At 48.9% G+C, this 16107-nt stretch overlaps 1 protein-coding gene across 1 annotated transcript in view; it reads left to right on the top strand.

The window, feature by feature from the left end:
* The first annotated feature begins 1711 nt into the window (after positions 1-1711).
* CSRP3 (cysteine and glycine rich protein 3) overlaps positions 1712-16107 on the top strand; it is a 56896-nt gene continuing 42500 nt past the window's right edge. The window contains exons 1-2 of the mRNA XM_069623463.1: positions 1712-1936; positions 4900-4974. The gene's annotated coding sequence lies outside the window, so the exon portion shown is untranslated. The remainder of the gene's footprint in view (positions 1937-4899; positions 4975-16107) is intronic.

Here is a 16107-nt window from a genome sequence, read left to right as displayed (position 1 = left end):
AATAAATCATTACCCACCCTCCCCTCCAATAGACATTCTGGAAGGTCCGGAATACGAAGTAGCTGCCATCTGTGATTCCAGATACCACCGTGGTTCATTACAATACCTCATAGACTGGAAAGGATACAGTCCTTCGGGTCGAACATGGGAACCTGCAACCTCGGTTCATGCCCCCAGATTAGTACAGAAGTTTCATCGAAGCCATCCCTGGAAACCAGGACCAACGGCCCCGCGGGGAGGGCATACTGTTAGGATTCCTTTGGGGTTGTTATGGAGGAGATGGAGGAAGCACCATTCTCGCTATAGGCAGTGGAATGCAAGATGGCGCCTCCTTGGTTCCATCTCATTAATTCACAGGGAGCGCTCTAGCCTTTTTCAACATGGCGGCACGCTCACTACCCGTTCTATATCAGTCATCACAACGAATGGGTAGGTGCATCGCTTCTATCTCGCTCCGTTGTGCCTAAGCTCCTTGCCTCTGCACTACGAACTTTTGCTACTTCATTAGAGTTATTTGTTTCCCTATCTCCGTCTTTCCCCTCTCCATTCCTTTCAGCTCTCTTCATCGCACTTCTTTGTGGAACTTACTCATTCCTTCTCTTTTTTCCCTTTCTTATACCCCCTGTCCTTCTAACTACGTTTACTATTATTCTATCTGTTTACTTTTCTTTGGCGATTCTTGCCGCCGGTTTTCCTCTGCCTAATTGGGAATTTTCCTGTTCCGCTTTTCAATCCACTGTTACCTACCTTCCTCCTGGTTTTCTCTGATGCCCTCCTGGAGCCCCTGTGCTTCTTACTCCAGTCAACAATCACTACGCCTCCTGGGGAACCTTGTGACTTTCTCTGTGCAGCTCCTCGGCAACGTACCAGCCGTTTCTTTGCAAGCCGCACGCATTGCTTTGCGCAATCTACTTACCATCATTCTACGATTGCTACAGGCTCCACTCCGCTAGGATCCATCTACAGCACCCCGAACACCTACTACTTCGGAACTTGGAGTCTCTTCTGGACTACGGCTAATTGGGTTTTCTTCCCCATGAGGGTCTCCCAAGGGTGCTGCCCCTGTGGTGCACAGAGCCCGGTTACTGGCCTCTGGACGCCGTGGAGGATGCATTCCCATTTCTACTGGTCCGCCACTGCCAGCACCTGCACAAGACTGCAACTGTGAGTGCACAAACGTGTTTCTGTCTAATAGCGGGAAGAGCCGAGGAGTGGTAGCAGGGTGTGGATCCACTGCGGGGTCCCAGCTCCTCGAGTCCTAATGGATTGGATTTGTAACCTGCATTTGACGCATCATTACAACGCCACCAGAGCGCATAGAAGCCCAGCGCATGTGATTATGTCTGTACACTGGTTCCTATCAGTCGGTGTAGTCGGCTTTGAAATGGAGCCGTGCCACAGGCCTGATTCATACACTGTTACAATAAGGTGCTGACCCCTCTCTGCGCGGGAACATAGGGGTCCCGTGCCAGGCCAGTTTACTAGACGACATGCGAGACCCTTCTGGAACGACCTGCACGCGCATCAGAGCGGCGAGGGTGACTTGCTTTGCATCCAGGCGTTTTACAAGCCCGCCTATGAAACGCATCCTTGTGACTTTACGCGCGCCACTATTTTAAGCTCTGGGATCAGCGGAGGAGAAGCATCCGTCACTTGGAGGGACGCGTCTGTAAAATGCGAAGAGGCGGGCGGGGGTGCGCGCGAGCCACGCAGTGCATTGTTATCCGCAGGGCTCACGCATGTGTTATTAGGAATGTTATCAGAAGTTATTCCCAGCCTGCTGTAGATTGCAGCGACGCCCCCTCTGCCACTCCGCTCCCCCCCCCCCAAACTACTCCGCCCCGCAGCTGTCGCACCCCGCCTTCCTTCTTGGATGGGCTTTGGGTTTAAATTGACCCCCAGTCCGGCCCTGCCAGTCCCGACCTCAGCCAGCCTGGTAAGTAGCGGTGTGGTGTGAACGTGGTGGGGGGTATCTGTTTGTACGAGGGGCTCTCTGCTCTGTTGTAGGGGTGTTCCGCGGAGAGAAGGGGCTGTTGTGAAGTGTTGCATGTTAACATCTTAATTGTGTTCACAGGCGATAGGCGAGGATGCTGCCGTGATTTTGATGACAAATCTCTATATTAGATGGGGAATTATCAAAGTGTGCACGAGCGCGGGGGTCAGCATTAGACTGGGCAAGTTAGAGGGGGAGGGAGGGTTTAATCTGACAGGTGTTCCGAGGACAATACTGTGGAGTATTAACGATTTATTTTACTGAGCAGGTGCCAAGAGCACGGGCACGGTTGAGTATTCACAGAAAAGGAGTATATGTTCTCTGCGGTTTAACTGTTTAAATCCTAGCTGCACCACTTGAGAGCATCGTGTGATCGTGGACACATCCTTTTATCTCCCGTTATTTTGGATCGTCATCTGATATGAATGGGAGCATTTGTAAACGGTGTTTAGTTACATATACATGGTTCTATAGCAGTGGTCTTCAAACTTTTTTGGCCGGGGCCCCCCTGAGCAAAATTTGGGCAGGTCGGGACCCCCCAGAAATGCCAAATGGACAGTATATATTGTGCGCCATCACCTGCTCCCATCACAGTCTCTGGGCTCCCTCATCTCACTCCTACCCAGTCCCTGGGCTCTCCCCACTCTGCTCCCACCACTATCCCATGGTTCCCACCCATTGTGCTCCCACAATAGTCCCTGGGTTCCCCCCATCCCGTTCCCAACACAGTCTGAGGGCCAGTGTAAGGGTTCAAATGTTGCATTGTAGAGCATACTTTTAACAAAAAAATTGGTAAATAGCCAAACAGTTTGCAATTGGTGCTGGGGGCCCAGGGGGAAGGCATGACATTTTTTACTGGACATCTATGATAGATGTCCAGTAAAAAGATATCATCCCTGTCCCCTGGGCCCCACTCGGCCTAACACAATCAACATGATTATGTGTGTATGCAAGGCGCTGCACATTCATATAGCAATCACTCTATCATTCACATGAGCATCCATCACCATACACTCACTCATAACATAAGCATACACGCATCCATACACATGTTTAAATAAAATCAATGAACATAAACGGACCTTCTGCATTGGCCTGCGTGTGGGTGCTGAAACGCCCTGCTCCAGGCTGCTCTGTCCGTATGTGCGAGGAGGCGCAGGAGCTCCCCCTCGGACATACAGACATGCAGTGCCCCAGCCAGCATTTCCAAAGAGCTATGCAATGCTGGCTAAGCAAAACGCCCCAGCACTTGCATGGCTCAGTGAGCATGTGCGGCTGGGGAAGTAAAGTGAACTGTCAAAGGGAAACAGTGTTTCCCTTTGACAGTTCAGCCAGCCCAGGAGCACTCCATCAGCTGGAAAAAGCAGCTGAGGGAGTGCTCACGGTTTCACTGGCTGGCTCCTTAGCTCCTCCATAATGAGTGAGGGGCCACTGGGTGGGCGCCCCCTCGCCATTATGGATGAGCCGCCAGGCTCGGACTGGCCTATAGGGCAATGCCTGTACCAAAAATGTAAAATGCTAGTGTGGGCCAGTCAAAATGGGCCACCATTTTGGCCAATGTGGACTAGTTTGATGATTTACTTAACTATGCAATTAGTAATTTTGACCGTTGTTGCTGAATATATCACAATTTGCTTACATTTTAACACAAAGCATCCCCTTGGGTACTATTGAAACAGTGGGCCTCATTACAAACCTGGCGTTAATAACGGTCCTGGTGCATCCGACGAGCTGTGCTCACGGGTGCCGCACGGCCTGCCAGGTCAGACCTGGTGGGCTGTCAGGCACCCGCAAGCACAAATCTTACTATGGTGGTACGGTAGCACCGGTAGCTTACCGGCACTGTTGTTACCGTACCGCCATAGTTGTAATAAATATACATTTACAACTGCGGGCCAATTTTTCATTGTTGCCTGAGACAGTTTCATGCTTCAGCATGACCATGTGAGCCAACCCTGCCCATTTCTTCCAATCTAAAAATATATATATATATTATTATTTTTTTTTAGATTTCATGCTGTGCTCTCAGGGGCCTCCCAGGGATGCACCCGCGGACCCCTGGGGTGTCGTGCACTACAGTTTGAATACCGCTGTTCTATAGGGTGTCTCACCACCTCAAAGGGGCAGTGGTGCATTTTTCCAAAGCGCATTCATTGCAGAAGGTGCAGCAAAAATGTGGGGGGCTGTGCCTGGACAGTGTGGTGTGCAATGTAATGTGATTGTCATGTGTATAGCGCCTTTCACCATTGGTGTGGTCTCAATGCGCTGTAGATTGGACATCCCCTTGGGGACAGCAGTCCAGGTGTGCGTCAGAGAGTTCTAGAAAGCGTGTGAGCATTTTAGTCAAGAAGAAGGTAAGTAGGGGTGGCCAAGCCCCTGCTAGTCAGTCACCCATGTCGAGCCGCAGGCATGTGGATGCGTGTAGAGAGGTAGTCTGGAGAGGATGGGAGAAGATATTATGTGCACTGCTAGACCACGTGTTTGTCGTGGGGATAGCTGCCTTCTAATGACAGAGGTGTTGTGTAATGTGTCTTAGAGTAGTGCCTGGGGGAGGGGTATGCGAGAGCAGGAGAGACATTATGTGGCGGATTCTCAGAAGTGTGTTTTATAATGGGGTGATCCCTTTGGAAAACGCTCTGTGAATCAGCCCATTAAGTGTGCAGCAAGACCGAATGCGTGGGTTAGACTGCACTGCAGACACCATGTGGTGGTGGGCAGAGAGATGTCATTGGTAAAGGTAGAAATAATTTGCCGCAATCACATTTTTGTCATCCTTGTGCCTTAAGCGGGTTTGTGGGTGGAGACATGTTTATTAGCATGCATACGCCTGAAATTCAGTTTATTTGCAATGTAACACAACGTTCATGGTAGGCAAGAGGTACAGCATGTGCTTTTTCTTTGCTTAGTGTTCACGGTGGTAGAAGAAATACCAACACAGAGGTGTGAAAACCCAGAGAGAGGAAGCAAGACTGTCCCATTAGGTAAGAGGTCGTCTTAACCACTGCATTTGCTTTTTTTATGTAACTGTATGACATTTCCATCGTAGATAATGGGTAGCTCAGTGGGTTCGATTTCTAGCGGTAGCTTTTAAGCCACAGGGGTGGTGTATTTATATCAGTATCCGCCAATGGTTCGGAAGGGGGAGGGTTACACAGTGGATTCACCGCCTCTCACCCCCTGGCTCTTTTAAGAGCAAGACCAGGACATTTGTCAGTGGAACACATCTCCCGTCGAGCACTTCAATGAGCAATTCCTGCTCCGCACACTCATTGTCCTGGCAGCAGGACACCTTACAGTTTCCGAACGGGAGAGGAGTCTCGCTGCCAGGACAATGTCCCAAGGAGTTCCGGGCCGCAGCGGGGCTCTCACGTTTCTCAGTGTCAACAGAGCATTACAATGTGAGCCATTAGGCACTGATGTGTGGGTGTGTGAGGGGTGGGGGTGACTATTAGCAGGGACGTTTGTCCCTTTAGAAATTTGAATGGGAGGGAGTGATCAGAAGTGAGAAGGGTGCACAATACTGCATGCTTTATGATTATGGCTTTAAAACCCACGGGAGATTTGTTAGGCTCACATCAATCTGCATGATGCTATTGTGACTTTGAATGCAGGATGGGGAGAATAAAACTAAAGCCATACTCTTATTGCTCAACATATTTCGATGACAATGTATATAGTGTATAGTTAGTTTAAATAATAAAGTAGCCTTTTATTGTAATGTGGTTTGCTTCAAGGCATTGCTATAAATAAAGTATTATTTTAGCACATGAAATGCAAAGCAAAATCTTAATAAATATCCATAACAACTAAACCTGGGAAGATGCGCTCAGTTGCTTAAATTGTCCACATCCAGGTTTCACCATTTCCTGCGGATATGCACCACACCCTCCGATCCAAGGAGCTCTCGAGAACTCACAGCTCCTGGGAGGGACAATAAAGCGAAACAATTCCACAATTCGAACCATAAACTATGACAGGAATACCCACCCACCTCCCACAAACTATTACCCGGGACCCGGAAAATGGCCCCAACAGCACATATAACCGAGATTCTGAAACAGACTGACTCTCTCCCACCTGATGGGAAGACGCTCTGAAGCAGGCGACGAATCTGACAGAGAATTTCTCTCGGAGAACCAATGCTCCTCTAGAAAAGACACGGTCAGCTCAGCTAACACTGGAAGGAAATCAGAAACAGGGTCTTCGAAGGAAATCAGAAACAGGGTCTTCGAAGGAAATCAGAAACAGGGATACTCACACATACCAATATGCTCACTCTCTCCTATGCACCAACAAACAATAGAATGCAGCTATAGCCCTCGAAGAATTCGGCCTAGCTCACACATACCTACTCACTGCCATTAACACCTCAATATTCTTTAGAATGCAGCAATACCCCATGGAAAAAAATCTGCCTATCTGCACACACAATATCATACACAAGCACCACCACTGCTAGAATGCAGACCCAAGGTCATCGGCCTTGCTGCACACATTCTACTGAACTCAGACAGCCACCGCACCATGCCTATCATTAGAACGCAGTTACACGCCCCACTGGCTGCACACATACTGAGCGCACGTAAGCCCTTTATACCACCCTATTTTCTCCACTGACCTGGACTACGGTCCCAGAGGGTGGTAAACCCACAGTGCTTTGAGATCATACTAATGTTTTATAAGGCGCTATACAAATGCACCATAAAACCAAAGTGTGTGATCCTGGGCAAATCATTTAATCACACTGTGTCTTATCTGTGGCTCTGTAAGTGATTCTGATTCACGTCATAGCTTATGTTAATATATCATGCTATTATATAAAAAAGCCTCATCACTATAGAGTTGCTCCATATAATAGTGCAATTTAGGTATTTTGCACCACAAAGTTATTTGCCACTTGCGTTACTTATAGCAACTTATTCTAAAGCCACTTCCATTGTGCCTCCAAATCTCAAAGACTGATGATGCTTTTAGCAATATTTTTTTCTGTATAGTCACTTCGGTTGGTGAAATCCATATGCAAATTCAGAGGTTTGCATGTATTTTGCCCCAGAGTGCCTGGACAGAGCTCCAATAGATGAGTTTCCTGCATCTGTAATGATCCTGCAGTTTTATATTATGTGTGAAAATGCCATCTGCCACTAACGTTTCCAAAAAAGTAGGCTGGGGTGGGTGATTTGTTGGCGCAAATGAGACCGTTTGGAATTGCGTGCAGTGCATTTGGGGGGGAAAAGTAGCAGGGCTTTTTTCTTGGCTTGCCCCCACCCTCAACTCTTTCAATGCTGCATACTCCCCTGGTAGCCGCATTTCGGTAGGAGAAACTGGCGGTGCAGATGTAGTGCCACTTAGGAAAACACGGACGGTGACAAAAAGCAAACCAAGTCGGAGAGGGAGAATGGGAAAAGATGGGCGAGGCACAGGGACCCGAGGTCTGCACTGTTTAACATTAAAACACAACGAAAACAAAGTTACACTTGCGCTCCGTTATTTTTTAAAATATAAACGTTTCCATGTCGATAAAATAAGTTCCACAGAGTTGGTTCAAAGAAGCAGCTGTCAATTCAACCCTTGATATACAGTTCAGAGCACCACTCTACAGAAACAAACATTATTTAAAGCAGTGTACCCCAACAGTCTGTAAAGCAAGTCATTGTATTTCAGTTTTATTAAGTGCTAACCTCGTCAGCGCGTAAGAGAGCACTGCACACAGGTCACCCAAGGCAAGAGGGTGAGCTGACCAATGGGGTTGCACGCTAGTGTGCGTGAATAGTAAGAGACCAAAGCAGGGTTGGAGAGGCAATGAAGGCACGCCCCTGCATGCTCACTCCAGGAAAAATACAATCTGCTAGGAAATAATTCTCTATTCACCGCTTGCAAGGATAACAAGTATTTATTTCTACAAAATGCAAACGTATCAGCAAAGAACTCTGCTGCCGCTGAATGTTCTGCCAAATTGGGGATGTGCAGCAAGTTAAAAGGATGCCTGGCGGCATCACTGTCATCATATACAGTAAAAACCTGTGAGGTTGGTTGGAGTGACCCTATACAGGAATGGCCCACTCCATAGGGGATACTAGGCCAATGGTCCCAGCCTTCTTGTCCGTCTCCGTCCACGTGGGTGCTTCTGGGCTCATCCTCTGCGATAAAACAGGCCTAACAAGCAATTAGTTATTTCAAAAACAATGCTACTCTATCACTGTAATGGTGCACCTGGTCGACACAGAGCTGGGTCCAGGGGGAGAGCCAATGTCATACCAACTTGCATACTTCACTCGCTCCCAGATGCGCAAGCAGCCTCCAAGCTTCCCTATCCTTGCTTTTGAGCTAGATTTTCATCCTTCCCTGGCACCTCGCTCCCAGATGCGCAAGCAGCCTCCAAAGTTCCCTATCCTTGCTTTTGAGCTATAATTTCATCCTTCCCTGGCACCTTGCAGCACAAATCACGTCACACAATTATGAAGGCAAGTCAGCCTTGCTTTCTGATCGAATGGGGGTCTTACAGCTTTATGGCCGGTGGTGTGGGTCTGGTTGGTGCCGTGGTATGTGGGGGTCTTACGATCAAAGCACTGGGGGCAGTAACTCTAACATGTGGAGTATTGATGCTGAGGGGTCATGCAATCTGTATCGTGGAATAGTAACTGCCTGGATGTGCTTTGCCCCTTCCTTGTGGCCTTGAAGAGCACATTCTTTCTGGGGCGTGAATGCCTGCGGCCTCCGAGACATTGTCAGGCTTGTGACTCACCGAAGCTTACTCGTGGTAGTGGTTATATCTATGTGGGCCATGCAAATCTCTTACTAACACGTTTGGTGCCTTTAAATGCGCTTGGGCCTATCGACACAAAAATGGCTGAAAATAACCAAGATGGCATCTACACTTGTCACTATTATATAGCTCCTAATGTATGCACTACGCAATCATGCACTCTCTTGTTTATACACTCCTCTCCCCCCTGCTCCCTTGCTGTGCGGTTTACAGTTTGTTTCTCATTCGGAATCGTTTATGGCAGAGGAAGAACCTCTCTCCTTCCCATCGATATCTGTCTCCATGGGTGGAGGCATTCCTTGTGGAAGTGGTGGGTCTGAAGTCCTGTTGAACTGTAGAAGCAGTGGGACAAGCCCAGGAGGACCACAATGTTAAAATAATAAACATAATAAACACAAAAAGGGACAACAAAGACACAGCAATGAAGAGTATATATAACAAACCAGATCACAAACCAGAATAGTTACGCCAACACATAGTCCAGAACAATAGTGGTTTATAATTCCAGTTAGATTTGGGAGATGTGTAGAGGGCCTTCCCAAACAGCAGTTTAGGGCATGGCGAGATGAGGCTTACAGGAGCCTTTTTGCAATTCTGATGACCAGTTTCAATATTTTCTACACGTAATACAGGAGGGGGGGATATTAGCCCTTTAAGATGTCGAAGCAAAAATTAAGGAATCAATTAAGAGAGCCTTAACATATTTGGACATTACACTGCTTTTGGCCGGACCATGGACTTGGGGATAGGGGTGTGCATACGGACCATGGACATGGGGATAGGGGTGTGCATACGGACCATGGACATGGGGATAAGGGTGTGCATATGGACCAAAGACATGGGGATAGGGCTGTGCATACGGACCATGGACATGGGGATAGAGGTGTGCATTCGGACCAAGGACATGGGGATAAGGGTGTGCATATGGACCATGGACATGGGGATAGAGGTGTGCATATGGACCATGGACATGGGGATAGGGGTGTGCATACGGACCAAGGACATGGGGATAGGGGTGTGCATATGGACCATGGACATGGGGATAGGGCTGTGCATACGGACCATGGACATGGGGATAGGGGTGTGCATATGGGCCATGAGGATAGGGGTGTGCATATGGACCATGGGGATAGGGGTGTGCATATGGACCATGGACATGGGGATAGGGGTGTGCATATGGACCATGGACATGGGGATAGGGCTGTGCATACGGACCATGAACATGGGGATAGGGGTGTGCATATGGGCCATAAGGATAGGGGTGTGCATATGGACCATGGGGATAGGGGTGTGCATATGGACCATGGACATGGGGATAAGGGTGTGCATACGGACCAAGGACATGGGGATAGGGCTGTGCATACGGACCATGGACATGGGGATAGGGGTGTGCATACGGACCATGGACATGGGGATAAGGGTGTGCATACGGACCATGGACATGGGGATAGGGGTGTGCATACGGACCATGGACATGGGGATAAGGGTGTGCATACGGACCAAGGACATGGGGATAGGGCTGTGCATACGGACCATGGACATGGGGATAGGGGTGTGCATATGGACCATGGACATGGGGATAAGGGTGTGCATACGGACCAAGAACATGGGGATAGGGCTGTGCATACGGACCAAGGACATGGGGATAGGGTTGTGCATACGGACCACGGACATGGGGATAGGGGTGTGCATATGGACCACGGACATGGGGATAGGGGTGTGCCTACGGACCAAGGACATGGGGATAGGGCTGTGCATACGGACCATGGACATGGGGATAGGGCTGTGCATACGGACCATGGACATGGGGATAGGGGTGTGCATACGGACCATGGACATGGGGATAGGGGTGTGCATACGGACCATGGACATGGGGATAGGGGTGTGCATATGGACCATGGACATGGGGATAGGGGTGTGCATATGGACCATGGACATGGAGATAGGGGTGTGCATATGGAAGTGTATTTGTTTGTGACTATGGGATGTGTCCCCATAAGTGACAGCAACGCTTTGGACCTGATTCACAGAGCACTCCTTCTAAGGGCGAAAAGTGTGATAGGCACACATTGTGCTTGCTGCCACTGCAAATGGTGCACACTTGGTGATTCACGTGCAAGCACAATTTTCACTAATCTTTCCACATACTTTACGGTTTTGTTTAGTGTTATTCCCCCGACAGTCTCTCCCATGTGGCTCTCCAGGACCAGCAGACCTATGTTTTCCATTGTTAGATAGCAAAGCATAGTGTCGAGTCCCCTCTCTGCTTGCCAGAGAAATGGCGCAGAGTACTCCTGAATCCGTAGTCTCTCCCAGTCATTGGTTGCGCATGGTCCCTGAGCTATACAACCTCGGCAACAGTCAAATGGGGCTCTCTCTTTCAAAAACCCACCGATCTCTCACATACAACATACCCTTCATTTCCTAAAACACGCCCTGGGCTGGGCCACCACATGCAGCTTCTGGAACACGTGTGTCTGCATCGCCACCTAGAGGGGCCACGGCACTGTACAGGCTGGTACAGTGGAATGATGTCACACATCCTCTACAGGGCAGAAAACACAGATCGCATTTCAAATGGGCCTGCAATTAGATCGGAACTTGACACCTGAATTGCAGACTCCTGTGGATGGATGTCCTTTCACCTGCATTTCTTCCGCCCAAAGCCTAATGGCGGACACGTATTGCCCCCCAGAGCACACTGGTCACAGTTAGGCCACATCATGCGACTTGTCCCATTGCCATCATCAACCGCTGGAAACAACACATCGGCTCATCAAAGCCACCAATTCCCATCGCTGAGGCTGCTCTGTCTCCCCAGATAAATTGCCAAGCAGTGGTAGTGGCTTTAAGCTCCCAGCTCTGCCACAACGTGGCCCTAGTGACTTCCCATGCGAGTCTCCTATGTCTTTGCTTCAAGGTCCCCACAGCCTCAGTATGCTGGGGAGAGGTGATGGCTACATGGTGATGAAACGGCCATGCCGATCTCTGAAAATATTGATGGGTTGATGACGACCATCACAACTTGTATTGCTGCATGCCGTCGATCCAGCGACAGCATACCACTACCGCAACCACTACTGCAGCGGGATACGTGGCGTAAACATATACATAATAGACCCAATAAACCCCCAAAGAGCACTTGCAGCGGTGTTCATGCTCCCAGTGCTCCACGCTCCACTCCAAGTCATTGTCTGTACCCCCTTCCCGCCCTCATTAGCCCATATGCGTTAATGCTGCTTCTAGCCCTACCTTAGCTGTCCTCGCCCTCTTCTTGAGCTGCTTATCCTGCATCCTCACGCACAGCTGCTGGGCTTGCTATGCGTGCCCGCTTCAGCTCTATAGTCACCGTCCCATTCTCTCGTAGACACTCAGGGTGGTCCTCAGGCCTTGTGGCGAGGTTGCCAGGATTACTACGTCGTCGGCGTAAAAGAGGGTCGGATAATTCTCCAGTAAGCTGGGCGTGACAAGGTGGGCTGTTTTTCAGCCAGATGTGCCACCCCGAGTTGTGCAATTCTGGATTCTTGATCTAGGATTGCAGTAATGTGGCTGCATTTATTCAGTGCTGGGATGAGATGGGCTGGGGTCTGCTCGGTGCTGCCAGTGGGGCCAGGGAGCATACATTTGTAGAGCTTTTGTGGACAGATATTCAGTGCAACTGCCTCTTGGGCAATATCAGAAAAGCCAGTTGCCCTATTTTGCACCACCTTGCACTTCAAATGGCATGCCACCTCTTTCTGCTTTACGCAGAAGTGTTAAAGTAACCCCCTTCTATTATCAGATGTGTTAACATGCTTGACAAGCCTCTAAGTCACGTGTCCCCTTTAAGGTCTATTATCAGTGTATTAAATATTGCATAATTTTAATATTCACTAGTTATCCTAGTAGCAAAAGGATGTCTAAAGGTATGTGCCACTGATTTCGTGTGTTTGACGGCATGAAATTTGTTATGGGTTTCAAATATGAACCCAGCCTCGCTGCTAAAGTAACACTGCATTTTTCAAAGCGCGCAGTCATGTCACGCGGCCTAGGCTTGGCATGGATGCGAATGATCCTCAGGTGAGTGTCTAGACAGGAAGCCACCTCTGTGGGATTCAGGCAAAAGGAAAAGACACAAGCCCAAAAAAAAAGCACATACGTTGGTTCTATCCTCTAAGAATATTTATCAGAGTGACATTACACTGTAATACTACATATTCCCAGGAAAGTAGTACATATCAAACCGATTTTTGGCGAAATCCAATGATATGCTTTAATTTTCCACACAATAATTGTTAGGCCAGTAAAATACTCATCTATTAGTCTTTTCATCAGTCTAATGGATTTTCTCATGGAGTTGCCGTCAAGTCAGAAGAGCAGAGGTTTGGCTGATTCAATCTGTTTTTCTGTTCTATGGTGCCAAGGAAGGAAACAGGAGGACTCTCAATGTGGGCACACGATTGGGAGGAACCAGGAGTACTCTCAGAGGTGGCACACGACTGGGCAGAACCAGGAGGACTCTCAGAGGTGGCACACGACTGGGTGGAAAAAGTGGGCTCAGCAGGGAGGCAGTGCCAGTTCAGACCGGAAAAAATGACGGACACCTTTTTGGAAATATATGGTCATGTTTAGCCTTTTTAACATTACTAAGCAGAATCAATACATCCAAGTATAAAGCTAACACTAAGAATACACAAACCGCATAACCATAACGAGTACATTTCAACAATTTATAAAAACACATTTACAGTGGTTCCTCCTTGTGACAGGCAGTCCCAGGTGGAACCGCTAACCCCACCCCCTTATGGCATTGTACAGCAGTGAAGTCCCGACTAAGCTGTCGCGGACCACCCCGCCATACCCTATGTTGGAGGAGGATCCCAGGAGGCACCCTTCTATCGTCCGACATCTTCTGCCTCCTGGCCCCACCACCCCCTTATCCGTCCACTTTCCCGTTGGACCCCTACCTCCGCCGGGCCAAAGCCATCCCAGTGAGGCAGACTACGCCCTCGCTACTGCACCAGGAGGGGCAAATCACTGACCACATGGTCCACCCTCACCTGCCAAATCCTGCCGCTTCCTAATTAAAAAGAGCAGGTGGGATGGAAACAGTTCCCCAGACGACGTCGGCAGAGAGAAGGTCCAGGGGAGCCACGAGGTGACCGGCAGGGTCACGATGGCGAAGTGGAAGCGCTGCTGCACTTTCTCCACTCCCCTGGCCCGTCTTAATGGCTTCATTTGGCACAGTTGCCAAGCCCCCTGTGGCTTTCCCATTGTTCTGGCTGAGGGCATGTCACCACATCCTCAGCCAGCCGCCCATTTCCTCAGTCTTCTCAGCACTTCCCGGCCGCGCCCTGGGGCCTCTCCACAGGGGGAGGGGACCCGCCTCCAGAAGACTCAATTGGGGCACGCAATTGGGAGGAAAGAAGAGGACTCTTAGTGGTGCCACACCATTGGGAGGAAAAAGAAAGGCTCAATTGTGGCTGACGATTGGGAGGAAACAGGAGAACTCGCAATGGTGGCACAGGATTGGGTGAAACCAGGATGACTCTGAGTGGTGGCACACGATTGGGAGGAAACAGGATTGCACAATTGTGGCACGCGATTGGGAGGAAACAGGAGAACTCACAATGGTGGCACATGATTGGGAGAAACCAGGAGGACTCCCAATGGTGGCACACGATAGGGAGAAAACAGGATGAGTCAACACGATTGGGAGGAAGCAGGATTACTCAATTGTGGCACACGATTGGGAGGAAACAAGACTCTCAATGGTGGCACACAATAGGGAGAAAACAGGACGAGTCAACACGATTGGGAGGAAACAGGACTCAATGGTGGCACATGATTGGTAGGAAACAGGATGACTTTCAATGGTGGCACACGATTGGGAGGAAACAGGATGACTCAATGGTGGCATGTGATTGGGAGGCTGAGATGTCTTTGATGCTTCAGGACCATTTCGTTTTTGGGTCCGTGTGAGGAGGATGCTTGTATGAATGTAACAGAGGAATCCCTGCCAGTCTGGTCGCAACGCTACAGGGCTTTCATTTGGCGACTTAATTGCTTCTGGATTTGAGGGCTTGCTTGACATCACCGGATCTCATATGATTACACTACCATGTTACAATACTTGTCAAAGGACATCTCTGGCATAAAGCATCACGACACAGTGGATACAATACTCCAGAAAGTGGAAACACAATGCCCCAGAACGTTCATTTCATATGATGTTGCATTCTGGGAATAGTGGCCTAGGTTCAAATCAATGGAACCCATTGAGTGCAACCACCATTTTACAGTTGTTTGGGAAAGAAGAACCCAGGCGTGGGTGCTTTATGTGCCCATGATATGGAGTATGTATGTTGTCGGTCGTTTATAAAGCACAAATTAGCTGGAAAGTATGAAAGCTCTGTATATAGGGGAGTCTTCTGGCACGCTGGCTATTTAGCCTGGCTGTGACCATAGAGTTGGTCACACCAAATGAGATTTTGGGGGTGAGAATGTTTAAAGAGGAGTGTTAATAGGTGATGGTCTGGTCGAGGTTGTGGCATCCTAAATGTGCGAGCATGGAGAGGTCAGAAGTGATTTCTGAGTGCAAAAATGAGTGCGGGTAGGACGCTTGAAGAAATGTCAGTGGAGGAATCATACGAAAGGATAAAATTGCCAAAAATGAGTAGGTGTGACCTGCTGAACTGCAGTGCGGTGTAGTAGTAAAAAAACGTTTTGCGGCAGATGAGGCGTGGCTCAGAGTTCCGTAGGTGAAGGCAATGGTGAATTTGGTGAGGAAGGAGTAATTCATGAAAAGGGAGTCTGAAGGACTGGTGTCAGGATATCTCTTTTGAGGCAAAGGGGTTGGAATCATGGGTGAGGGCGATGATGATTAATAGGCTGTCACACAGCCCTCCTTTGGATGGTGCCATCTGAACATTGTCTAGTGTTTTTTGCTAAGAAATGCCGCGTTTTCAGCTCGGCACCTGCAAAACATGCATCACGTCCAACACACTCCAAGAGAACATTCAAAACAGGCGATTAGTGAGACACAAGGCACTAGCATTAATAGGCAGGCTGAACCCAACACTGGAGGCTGGCGGGGAATATTGCGTGTGCGTCATGCAAAGGGTCTTAGCCTAGCTGATGAAAAGGAGGGGGTTGTGTAAGCAACAGGTATAAAGTGATGGCAGTCAGGTCTAGTTATTCAAAACCTCTTGGTGCCAAGTTGCGATGCCATGGACGGTGGCAAAGAACCAATCCAAATACTGACCAGTACCGCCTCTATAGTGCAAATCGGAAGCTGTCACTCACCCCACCCTGTGCTTGCACCCTAACTGCTGCTAGCCCTACTTGGATAATCGAGAACGTCTATATGGTC

This window comes from Ambystoma mexicanum, chromosome 11, assembly GCF_040938575.1.
Source record: "Ambystoma mexicanum isolate Mex_15411 chromosome 11, UKY_AmexF1_1, whole genome shotgun sequence".
NCBI classification, from domain to species: domain Eukaryota; kingdom Metazoa; phylum Chordata; class Amphibia; order Caudata; family Ambystomatidae; genus Ambystoma; species Ambystoma mexicanum.
Note: the sequence above shows the minus strand (reverse complement) of the source record. Positions and strands in the feature narration are given on the sequence as shown.